The sequence below is a fragment of the Megascapheus bottae genome, chromosome 29 (assembly GCF_031878675.1).
Source record: "Megascapheus bottae isolate mThoBot1 chromosome 29, mThoBot2.hap1, whole genome shotgun sequence".
NCBI lineage: Eukaryota > Metazoa > Chordata > Mammalia > Rodentia > Geomyidae > Megascapheus > Megascapheus bottae.
The window spans coordinates 14,708,588-14,720,301 of NC_143537.1; positions in this window are offsets into that span (position 1 = coordinate 14,708,588).

The window sequence follows — 11,714 nt, forward strand, 5'->3', positions numbered from 1 at the left end:
AGAGAGTGAGAGAGAGCGAGCGAGCCTGGCTCAGTGGCTCATGCTCTCATTCTAGCTACTTAGGAAGCTGAGATCTGAGGGTCGAGATTCAAAGCCACCATGGGCATAAAAAGCATTAAAGAAAATGAGACTCTTATCTCCAATTAATCCCTAGAAAACGGGAAGTGGGGCTGTGGCTCCACAGGTAGGGCAGTAGCCTTGAGCTAAAGAGCTCAGGGACAGTGCCCAGGCCCAAAATTCAAGCCCCCCGACCCACCAAAAAAAAAGAAGAAAAATATATATGGTATAAACTGCACTGTGTTCTGTTTACATGGATCATGGCATCCTGCCTTCGAGGTCTAATGGATCTACCAGTTAAGAAGCTGACTCTGCTGATACTTATTTAGCAAACCTGGATAATGTGTGCTAGTGTGGTATTTTCAGTTTTGTGCTATCCCAAACCACAAAGGGCTGTTAGCAATCCTCATTCTAACCTTCCACATGCAGTAATACCTATTTTCTCCCCATCTTGCCAACACTGGATGTTTGCCATTTTTGAAAAAAAAATTGGATAAGTAAAATAGAGTGTGTAGTTGTTGTAATCTGGCATTTCTCTGATGACTATGATGTCCATTTAACCGTGCAACAAATGTTGAACGTGTATTGCTGGATGCTCACTGCTGACCGTAATCCTAGATATTCAAGAAGCTGAGATCTAAGAATTGTGATTTCAAGTTAGTCAGGACAGAAAAGTCTATGAGACTTTAATCTCCAGTTAACCACTAAATAGCCAGAAGTGGCTTTAAGTGTAATAAAGTCAAACGAGTGTGAGGACTTGAGTTTATGCCCTAATGTTAAAAAAAAAAAAAGGAAAAATAGTAGTTCTTATGTGAATTACTTGAAACTTTTCACCCTATCCTGGGGACTATTTAACTTTTTATTAATGATTGGCAGGAACTTTTCATCCTCTTGTCTGGATCTTTGTTCCTCATTTTTATTCTGATCTGCTGCTTCTGTGGTAAATCACTATTTAGATATTTAATTACCCCCATGTAAGGGTTTAATCGCAACTCCTTCCTCTTCTTCTTCACTTACAAGCATGCTAAATCTATCCATGTGCATTTCCGATCAGTTTAGACTCAAGGCTTTGGGAAAATAAATCTCTTTGAACCGTGACTGAGATTTTCCCAAATCTAGAGAGAGAACTGGTATGGAGTCTTTTCCAGCAAAGGGCTATGATGTGTACGTCTTCTGTGTTTATTCAGGTGTTGTTCGTGTCGTCTTGTGATTTTTTTTTAATTTCCAATCCTTTTTCATCAATCTTATGCTCCCCCATTAAATTGGTTCTGGAAAATTCCTTCTAAGAAGCCTTCTTTACCCTTCTCCAAAGCTCCAACTGGGTATCTCCAGAGAAGGGAAGCAGAGAGAAAACTGGAATTCCAGCCTTGTGAGTGACTTGAGCATTCCTCCCCAGCCCTTCTCTCTTCTATTTTGTGAGGGGTTAGATTTTGAGCATTAGGGTCCCTACCCCCCAATTTGTAGCATTGTGCACAAATCCTGAATATTCACTGAGGCACTGATCAAAGTCACACAAACCTCCATTTAAGATGGAGTTGTACGCTGGGGGCTCACTTTTGTCATCCTAGCTACTCAGGAGGCTGGGTTCTGAGAATGGTGGTTCAAAGCCACCCTGGGTATGAAAGTCTATGAGACTCTTATCTCCATTAAACCACCAGAAAAGTGCAAGTGGCAGAGCACCACCCTTGAGCTGAAGAGCTCAGGGACAGCACCCAGGCTCTGAGTTCAAGGCCCATGACTGACAAAAACAATAATAACAATGTGTCGCCCTAGATCATTCATTCCCCATGGCTCCATCCCAACCCCCAGGGTTGCAGCAACCAGAGCACCCCTTAGCTGAGTCCCCCAGTAGCTGTGTATAGGGTGGAGGGGTGCTCAAAGCTGCTAGCCTGACATACCCATTTCTGGTTCAAGCTGCAGTCCTTGCTCATCTCTTTTGCATCTGGGGCCCAACTAGAACTGTGTGTGGTAGATCGTGGAAAGCTTGGGAAGGAGCTTGGTGAGATAAGGTCTTTGGGGCCCAGCGTTCCTGGGATGAGGGGACAGCAAAGTTCTTTTTTAAGAAGGGGAACCAGAGGGGCCGGGAGTTTGGCCTAGTGGTTAAAGTGCTTGCCTAGCATGCATGAAGACCCAGGTTTGATTCCTCGGTACCACATACATAGAAAAAAAACAGAAGTGGTGCTGAGGCTCAAGTGGTAGAGCTCTAGCCTTGAGAAAGTCCAAGGACAGTGCTCAGGCCCTGAGCTCAAGCCCAGGACTGGCAAAAAAAAAAAAAAAAAAAAAAAAAAAAAGGGGAACCAGAGTCACTGGTCCCCAGTCTGTGGGGCCAGGGAGTCTTGATTTCAGGACTTGGACACTGAACCTGAGTTATATCTACCAGTGTTAGCGCTCTACCGTTTGAGCCACAGCTCTGCTTCTGGCTTTTGGTGTTTAATTGGAAATAAAATTCTCATGGACTTTCCTGCTGCAGTCTGGCTTCCGATTGTGATCTTCAGATCTCAGCCTCCTGAGAGCCACCAGTGCCTGGCTTCTTCCTCATGTCTTTACCTCAAAGGCCCTGGAAACAAGACTTGATCATCATCCCCTTCTCCTCACCCAACTTTTCCATCCTACCCAGAATCCTTGTGGAGAGTTCAGTGGCCTTCAGGGCAGCTCTCAGTTCCCATGCTTCTAACCAATAGCCTCTTTGCTTTCTCTCACTTCCGGTTACATCAGACTATTCACCTTTCAAATCCCCCAACCCCTCAAGCTCAAAAGACCCTGCTTTTCTTCTTCTCATAGTCACCCTTTAGGGACCCAGCTTTATTATCCTCTAGAGCAAAGCCATAGGCTTTCCATTCTCATTTACTTGCCTTCTGCCCCATCCCTTCCATTCCTGCCCATGGTCAGAGGCTAGCCAATAGTTATTATGTATGTCTTGCCCAACCCTTCTAACTAAGCAGCACTGGCAGGTGCAAAGGACCTAGGGCCGGCATACACACACACACACACACACACACACACACACACACACACACACACACACCTAATACCATCTTCTCGTTTAGCTCCCGCTTGACAGTTCTGCAAGCATCCTACTTAACCTCTCAAAAGGAAGTCAAGTCCTGGAGACCATTTGCTTCTGTTCTCATTCATCAACTATTTACACCATTAGAACATTTAAAACAAGCATAAAAAATCAATACGGATGATAAACAGTGTTAGGAAGGAAATATAGGGCATACAATGAGAGAGAAGAAGGGATTGCTTCATAGAAAGAATCTGAGAAGAGCTGGTTGAGCAGAGACCTGAAGTAGAGATGGAGCACCTTGCTGGCTACCTGGGGAAATAATATTCCAGGCCGAGGGAACAGAAAATGCAAAGGTGGCTGGGTGCTGGTGGCTCACACTTACTATCCTAGCTACTCAGGAGGTCGAGATCCAAAGGTAATAATGGGAAGCCAGTCCTGGCATGAAAGTCCAGGAGACTCTTATCTCCAATTCACCACCAAAAATCTGGAAGTGTGGCTCAAGTAGTACAGCGCTAGTCTTGAACAAAGGAAAAAAAAAAAGCTAAGGGATGGCACCTAGACGATGAATTTAAGCCCCATGTCCTGGCACGCATGTGCACATGCGCGCGCGCGCACACACACACACACACACACACACACACACACACACACACACACAGAAAAGGATCTGGATAGGGTGGAAGATGGAAGTGTATACTTCCTGTGTTCCAAGAACAAGGAGAAATAGCTGGAGCAGAGCAAGGGAGGTGAGAAGGTAGTAGATGAGGCCAGATTATTTTTTTATGGGGTGGGGGGAGGAGGGAAAGTGGAGGGCACGTGGGAGAAGAACCATTTTGACCTGTCATCCTTGGTAAAGACTTTGGCTTGGGGCCAGGAGCATGGTCTAGTGGTAGAGTGTCTGCCTAGCATGCATGAAGACCTGGGTTTGATTCCACGGTACCACATACATAGAAAATGCCAGAAGTGGTGCTATGGCTCAAGTGGTAGAGCTCTAGTCTTGAGAAAGCTCAAGGACAGTGCTCAGGCTCTGAGGTCAGTGTCCAGGGCTGGCAAAATAATAATAGTAATAAAAAGACTTTGGCTTTTAACCCTAGATGGGAACTCAGAAGACTGGCATTATCTGGACTTACATTTTGACCAGGATCACTTTCCTGCTGTCTAGAGAATAGACAGAAAGGGGCAAAGGTGAGGACAGAGAGGCCAGTCAGCAGTATAGCTGCATTCATCCCTAACTAATTTGTAACCAGTCGACTTCCCTAGTCGTCTGGGGCTCCAGTGTCAGCACAGGCAGGCCTCTGCTGTCTCCCACCCAAAAAGTGGAGCAGCCTATGCTTCATTTAAGATGGAACTTATGGGGGCCGGGAATTTGGCCTAGTGGTAGAGTGCTTGCCTCGCATGCATGGAGACCTGGGTTCGATTCCTCAGTACCCCCACATGCATAGCAAAAAGCCGGAAGTGGTGCTGAGGCTCAGGTGGTAGAGCTCTAGCCTTGAGAAAGTCCAAGGACAGAGCTCAAGCCCTGAGCCCAAGCCCAGGACTGGAAAAAAAAAAAAAGATGGAACTAATGCTTGACTCTCTCATCTCCTGACAGCCCCTCAAGTCCTTCCTCTGCATAATGGCAAAAGTCTTCTGGTTCTGGTTTGGTTTCATTTGTTTTTCCAGTCCTAAGGCTTGAACTCAAGACCTAGGCTCTGCCATTGAGCTTTTCACTCCAGGCTAGTGCTCTACCACTTGAGCCATACCTCCAGTCCAGATTTGTGGTTGACTTTTATGGACTTTCCTGCAGGGTCCTGGCTTTGAATCCCAATGCTCAGATCTTAGTCTCCTGAGTAGCAAGGATTATAGGTGTGAACCATTGGGGCCCAGTTTGCAAAAGAGATTTTTTTCGGGGGAGGTCGGTTATGGGGCTTGAACTCTGGGCTCAAGGCTACCACCCTACCCCTTGAGCCACAGCTCCACTTCCAGTTTTCTGATGGTTAATTGGAGGTAAGAGTCTCATGGACTTTAGTGCCTGTACTGGCTTTGAACTGCAATACTCAGATCTCAGCCTCCTGAGTAGCCATTGTGCCTGGCAGGAATTTTTTTTAAATACCATCCTTCATTGCTTCTAGAGTCAAGTTTCCATGGTTCCTCATGGCTCCTAGCACAATGTTTAACCTCCTGATCTTTGCCCCTCAGGTTCCCTCTGTTCAAAGCCTTGCCTGGGGCTCCCATAACCCACTTCTGCTGTTCTGTATGTTCAACTTCAAGTCCTTCACTAGAACTTTGCCAGCTTCCTTGGCCTGCTGATGAAGATACAGTAAAACTGTCTTATAACTTCTTATAACTTCTGCTTTCCTCCTTGATGAAAGAAAGGGGTGACGGTAGGAAAACCCAGAGGCTGCTTCATGCCAACCTCTCTTTTCTTGGCTAGGGATTCAGCCCCTTGGAGGATAGATGGGCTCATAGCAGAGGGGGGGTGGGGAGGCGACAATCTACATTATGATGCTGAGAAACTTGAGCTATGGGGGCCGGGAGTTTGGCCTAGTAGTTAAAGTGCTTGCCTAGCATGCATGAAGACCCGGTTCGATTCCTCGGTACCACATATAGAAAAAAGCCGGAAGTGGTGCTGAGACTCAAGTGGTAGAGCTCTAGCCTTGAGAAAGTACAAGGACAGTGCTCAGGCCCTGAGCTCAAGCCCAGGACTGGCAAAAAAAGCAAGAAAGCAAGCAAGCAAGAAAGAAAGAAACTTGAGCTATGCTTTCTGGGGTCCCTCTGCCTCATGTCTAGATTCCCCATTCTAGCAATCTGAACCCCAGTGCTGACCTGGGAATCACATTTGTATGCAGATAATAACTTCTTGCCCTTGTGACCAGGCCAATCTCTGACTCACTCTAGGTAACTTCTTGGCTAATGATTTGCACACAGATTAATTTTTTGAACCCTGTTCCTCAGCCTCTGTGAATAGAGGCAGAACATGAAAAAAAAATGTTTGAGGGTAATAAAAGGGTTCCCCACAACAGGCAAAAGACTCTCTTCTTGTGTCCATCTCCAATGTCTAAAAACCAGGTCTCAGGCTGGGAATGTGGTAGAGTGCTTGCCTAGCATACATGAAGCCCTGGATTTGATTCCTCAGTACCACATGAAGAGAACAAAAGCCAAAGTGGCACTGTGGCTTAAGTGGTAGAGTGCTAGCTTTGAGCAGAAGCATCTCAAGGACAGAGCCCAGGCCCTGAGTTCAAACCTGAGGACTGGTAAAAACAAATAAACAAAAAAAATCAAACAAACAGATTTCAGCCAGGTGCCAGCGGCTCACACCTGTAATCCTAGCAACTCAGGAGGCTGAGACCAGAGGATCATGGTTCAAAGCCAGTCCGGACAGGAAAGTCCATGAGATGCTTATCTCTAATTAATCTCTAATAAATGGAACTATGATTCAAGTCCTGAAGTCTAGTCCTTGAGCAACAAAGATCAGGGATAGTGCCCAGGGCCTGGATTCAAGCCCCAGGATTGGCACACACACACACACACACACACACACACACACACACACACACACACACGCATAACTCATCTTTGCTAGTGTCTGATCTAGACCCATTTGTGGTTGGATGGCAGGAGCTAGAAGTCCTAGGATAATCTGTCAGAGGCCCCATTAATTCCTACAATGGTTGGGTTTGGCCTTCAGCCATGCACACTCAGAAACCCCAGTAATGAGCTGGAGAGAGGACCTGCATCCCCAAGTCATATTGGGCAACCCAGGTTCAGAGGCTGAGACCTCTCTCCCTAAGCGCCCCTCTCCCCCCATCATCAACTTCTTTACTAAGACCTACAGCCAAGGGGGATGGACAATCTGCTGCTCTTCAGGAAATGGAGCCCAGCCAGACTCTCAGGAAGGGAAATACACTGAGTAATAATAACCAGAATGGAACTAGTGTGTCTCTGATCTTCTCTAAGCTTCAATGAATTGATACTATTCTTCTTTATTCCTCAGATCAGCCTGAAAGCAAGTGTGGTTATCCCTGTTTTATGAAGGGAATGGGGAAAAAAAGGCAGACAATTTTTGCTAAGGTTTCATACTCCTTAACGAATCCAAGCTGGCAAAATCAACCAGGCACACATCTATCTTCCCTAGAATACTACCTGATCTAATGATGGTATAGTGACCCTGACCTGGCTACTTGAGGCAGGTGCTGACCTGTCTCCTGTTTGGCAAGATCACCAGAACATGCAAGAAGCCTCAGACTCATCCAGCATTAAGGTGTAGGCCTGGGCCCAAAACCTTATGCCTGGGGCCATTGAATGATGGATGACGAGCTGAGTCAAGGCGATCCTTTATGTTAGTTTGCTTTCAGTTGTTGTAACAAAACACCTGATCTAATCCACTTAAAAGGATGAAAGGTTTATTTTGGCCCACAGATTCAAAGGCTACATAATCTATGCTTGCTTGACCCTGTTGCTTTAGGCCCCTGTCAGCACAGTACTTCAATGGCAAAAACATGTTCCGGAAAAGATCTGTTCACCTCATGGGAAGTAAAGAAATAGGAAGGAGCCAGGCTCCCAAAATAGCCCCTTCCAGAGTATGGTCCCAATGACCTAACTTCCTCCCCCAGGCCCCACCCCCTGAAGCTTTCATCATCTTCTAATTATGTTAGGGCTGAGAGGTAAGCCTTTAACATGTGGGCTTTGGGAGGGTACTTACCCTGTCTGGAGTCAACACAGGTTAAGTGTCTGTAAGAGGAGGTTACCAGGCTCCTCCTGTCTCATGTTGAGGCTGGCACAGGCTCTATCCCACCCCTGACCCCCATCATAGATGATAGAGTGATGTTATGCACATCTCACTTATGCTCACAGCTTCAGATCCTTCCAGAAATACTGCTGCCATCTCCCCACCATTGTTCCCTGGCTTCTCTGGTGGCAAAAGCTTAGAACACCTTGAGAATCTACTCTGTGTGGGTGAGCGTTAATACTTTAACCCATGAGGTTGTTGAACTCTATGGGTAAATGTACCCTACATCTCAACTTTTTTTTGCCTGTCTTGAGGCTTGAACTCTAGGCTTGGCACCGTCCCTGAGCTTCTTTTGCTCAAGGGCTCACTTGTGCCACAGCTCCGCTTCTCTTTTGGTAATATAGAGGGAGATAAGAGACTCGAACTTTCCTGAACCATGATCCTCAGATCTCAGCTTCCTGGGTAGCTAAGATTGCAGGTGTGAACTACCACTGCTTGGCTATACTCCTTTCTCCCCACCCCCCTTCTTAATTTGTTTTTAAAAATGTCTAACTCTCCACTTCCTAAAACAATGTCAACAGTTTCATTGTTCTGTATTCATATGTACAAAGAGTGCTAGCCTAGCACGCACAAAGCCCTGGGCTGGAGTCCAGAAGTGGTACTGTAGCTCAAGTGGTAGAGCTCTGGCCTTGAGAAAGCTCAAGACAAGTGCCCAGGCCCACAGTTCAAGCCACAGAACTGGAAGGGGTTGGGGGGGGGGGAGAAAGGAAGAAAGAAAGAAAAAATTGAGAGTCTGGCCAGGAGTTATTAAAGCTTTATGTGATCACAGACACCTGATAGGAGCTGGATATGGTCATATTTTTATCAAGTCATTATATTAAGTGGGATCACCAGCAAACCATCATATAACAGAAATGACTCAAGGTGCAGGTTAAACAGATCACCAAAGTACATGTAATTCAGTAGGGGGGGGCGCTCAGACTCCTATGACACCTCCCTATCTCATTGTCAATCTTGGGGCCTTATGGGGTGGCTCTTTGTAACCAACAGAGGGGAGCCAGGAAATATATTTGGCTCTGACTCATACATAAATAGGCTACTTGACATGTTAATACTTGCCAAAAATGGATTGGTACTATGCCACAGCTCTGTTTAGGGCATGGCCCTAGAAATATGGTGAAGCAAATCTCTTCTAATAGGCCATTGTAAACAAAGAACTTGCTCCTTCATTTCATATGGAGAACAAAGTTGGTTTGATTTCCACACACACTTGTGAGCCATTGGCAAATAGCTTAGCTAAGTGATACCTGATCAGTTCTCACATACAGACTAGAAGTATAGGGGGAGTTGTTTAGTAGAGATATAGGCTGTAAACAAATGTCTTTTCTTTGGCTCTTTAAGAGGTCCCCCTTGGGATTTTAAACCCTAGCCATATGTAGCAATAGGGGTGAGACAAGGCCAAAGCAAAAGAGTGACTCACTGCCAGTAAAAATCAAGAAAGGACACCAAACAATTCAGCAATCAAAATAAATATTTTCAGACAGGCATCGTGGTATATTCCCATTGTTCTAGGTACTTGAGGAGGCTGAAGCAGCAAGTGTCACTTGGGCCCAGAAGTTTGAGATCAGTTTGAACAACACAGTAAAACTGTCTCCAAAAAAAAACAAACCCCAAAACAATAACAACAACAAAAAAACAAGCAGGCAAAGAAACAAATATTTTAATGCAACATAATGAAAAGATCAAAAATAGTGCAAAGAATCTACAATTCAGATGGTGGCAAAAATTTGACACCGGACTAGTATTGCTACATTTTTCTGTTGGCCTTGGATTCAAAAGAGCCCCACATAGCATTGTTACTGATTCTGGTCATTGCCCACAAACCAGCTCAGTTTCACAGTATTATGTTGACTTTATCTTCTTCCCTATTCATCTTTGCTCCCCTTCCCTCTTTTTCCCTCTTTCTTTCTTTCTTTGTTTCTTTCTTTTTTTTCCTATCAATACCGGGGATGGAACCCAAAACACTACACACTCTACCATTTAAATAAATCATTCCTTCTCCTTTGGCTTTAGTTTGACCCTCAGAGAGGGTCTTCAGCCTTTGCTGTGATCAGCCTCATTGCAAATCCTTCTACCTCTTCTTCCCAAGGGGCTAGGATTACAGCCTGTGCCCCATACCTGACTCCTATTCACTTTCCTACTCCTTAACTTTTCTTTTCTAGGGATTGTTTCTCAAACTGTATCACATAAATTCTTGTTTCAGGCTATGCTTTATTATCTGAATTTGTGTTGGAGGAATAAAACCCAAGTTGAGTTAGATAATGATCATGGATATTCTCCTTGGTAGGATACTTTTGAAATTAAAAAGAATCTATTAGTAATTACACTGGATTAATAGGCATAAATCAGGATTATTTTGAACACAATACATAGGGAAGAAGGATGAAGTTCCAAGGTGATGTTTACCAGCCTAACAGGAGGGGTCAAGCCTAGAGGCTACAAAAGATTGGGGGCCCAGAAGTGCCCTCAAACTTCTTAACCATCTAAAGAAGCAAATCCACTTGAGAAAATGTTCTAAAGAGGTGTGCTCTTCAGCTGGTGGATCTCATAAATCCACGAACCCCAAGATGGAAAAGGGGGAGGGAGAGAGAAAGAGAAGGAACCTGACTGGGAGAAAGAGACAGAAACAGAGAGGAAAAGAGACCAGAGAGGAAAGAAGAAAGGAGGGAGGGAGGGAGGGAGGAAAGGAGGGAGGAAGGGAGGGAGGGAGGGAGGAAGGAAGGAAGGAAGGAAGGAAGGAAGGAAGGAAGGAAGGAAGGAAGGGAGGGAGGGAGGGAGGGAGGGAGGGCGGGCTAGATCATACATACTAAATCCTACCATTCCTCTCCCCCTTCCCCCCCCCCCCACACACATTCGGTACCTAGACAGGGGCGGCCCTTTCTGCAAATAGAAGGCTTTGCAGCCCAAGAAGGCTCTCTCAGCTGCTCCAATAAAGAGCCATGGAGGAATGCGGTGGGGGTGGGGGGCGGGGAGAGGAGGGACACAGTGACAGCAGTGCCTTAATCACTGTCTTTCTTCAGGAGCCCTAGCAGGGACCACCCTGTAACTTTTCACTCCACCTCTTTCCCACAGGATCACATCTCTGGTGCACAGTGACCTTGCTCATCTCCTGCAGACTCTGGGCCCGACTCCACTTTTCAAGGTGAAAGGACGCTGCTGCGAGCCGCCTCTGGCTGGTGATGAACCCGGAGCCTCTCTAAAGCGAGTGAGAAGCGAGCTCTCCGTCAGCTGGTGCCAGTCAGCTGGTGCCAGGCACCTGCGCAGTGTCCCTGTTGTCCCTGTGGAACCACTGACTGCACTGACACAGCGGAGGAGGAGCCCCCTGCCCGGAGCTAGGCCTGGTAGGGTGCCCACACATAAATCCCAATCAACCTCCTAAAGACCTTGCTCTGTCGCGACTTCTGATTTTTCGATCACCGGTTTGGGCCTGAGAAGTTTAAAGCTCCGGGTTAGCCAAGCGTCTGTGTGCTCGGAGCTCCGGGGGAGATGAGGGGTGGATGGGGGGGGGAGAGGGCGGGGGCGGTGCCTTGCAGAAGGCAGCAGGGGAGTGGGGATCCAGACCCAAAGCCCCTTTAACACCCTGTGAACAGATGCACTTCGTGGGGGCCGCCCCACTCAGAAGCCCCGCCCCCCGTTAGGCACGCCCTCACTAACCACGCCCATCCATCGGAGCCACACCCCTCGCCGCCCCTGAGACCCGCCCCGACCGTAGGCCACGCCCCCACCACTAGACACGCCCCCTCTCTAGCCACGCCTCTCCCCTAGTGGCCCACAAGCTCTCTCCGGCCCCGCCCCCGACTCGAAGCCCCGCCCCTCCCGCTAGGCACGCCCTCACTCACCGCGCCCCGCCCACGAGCCCAGCCCGGGATGGAGGTGTGG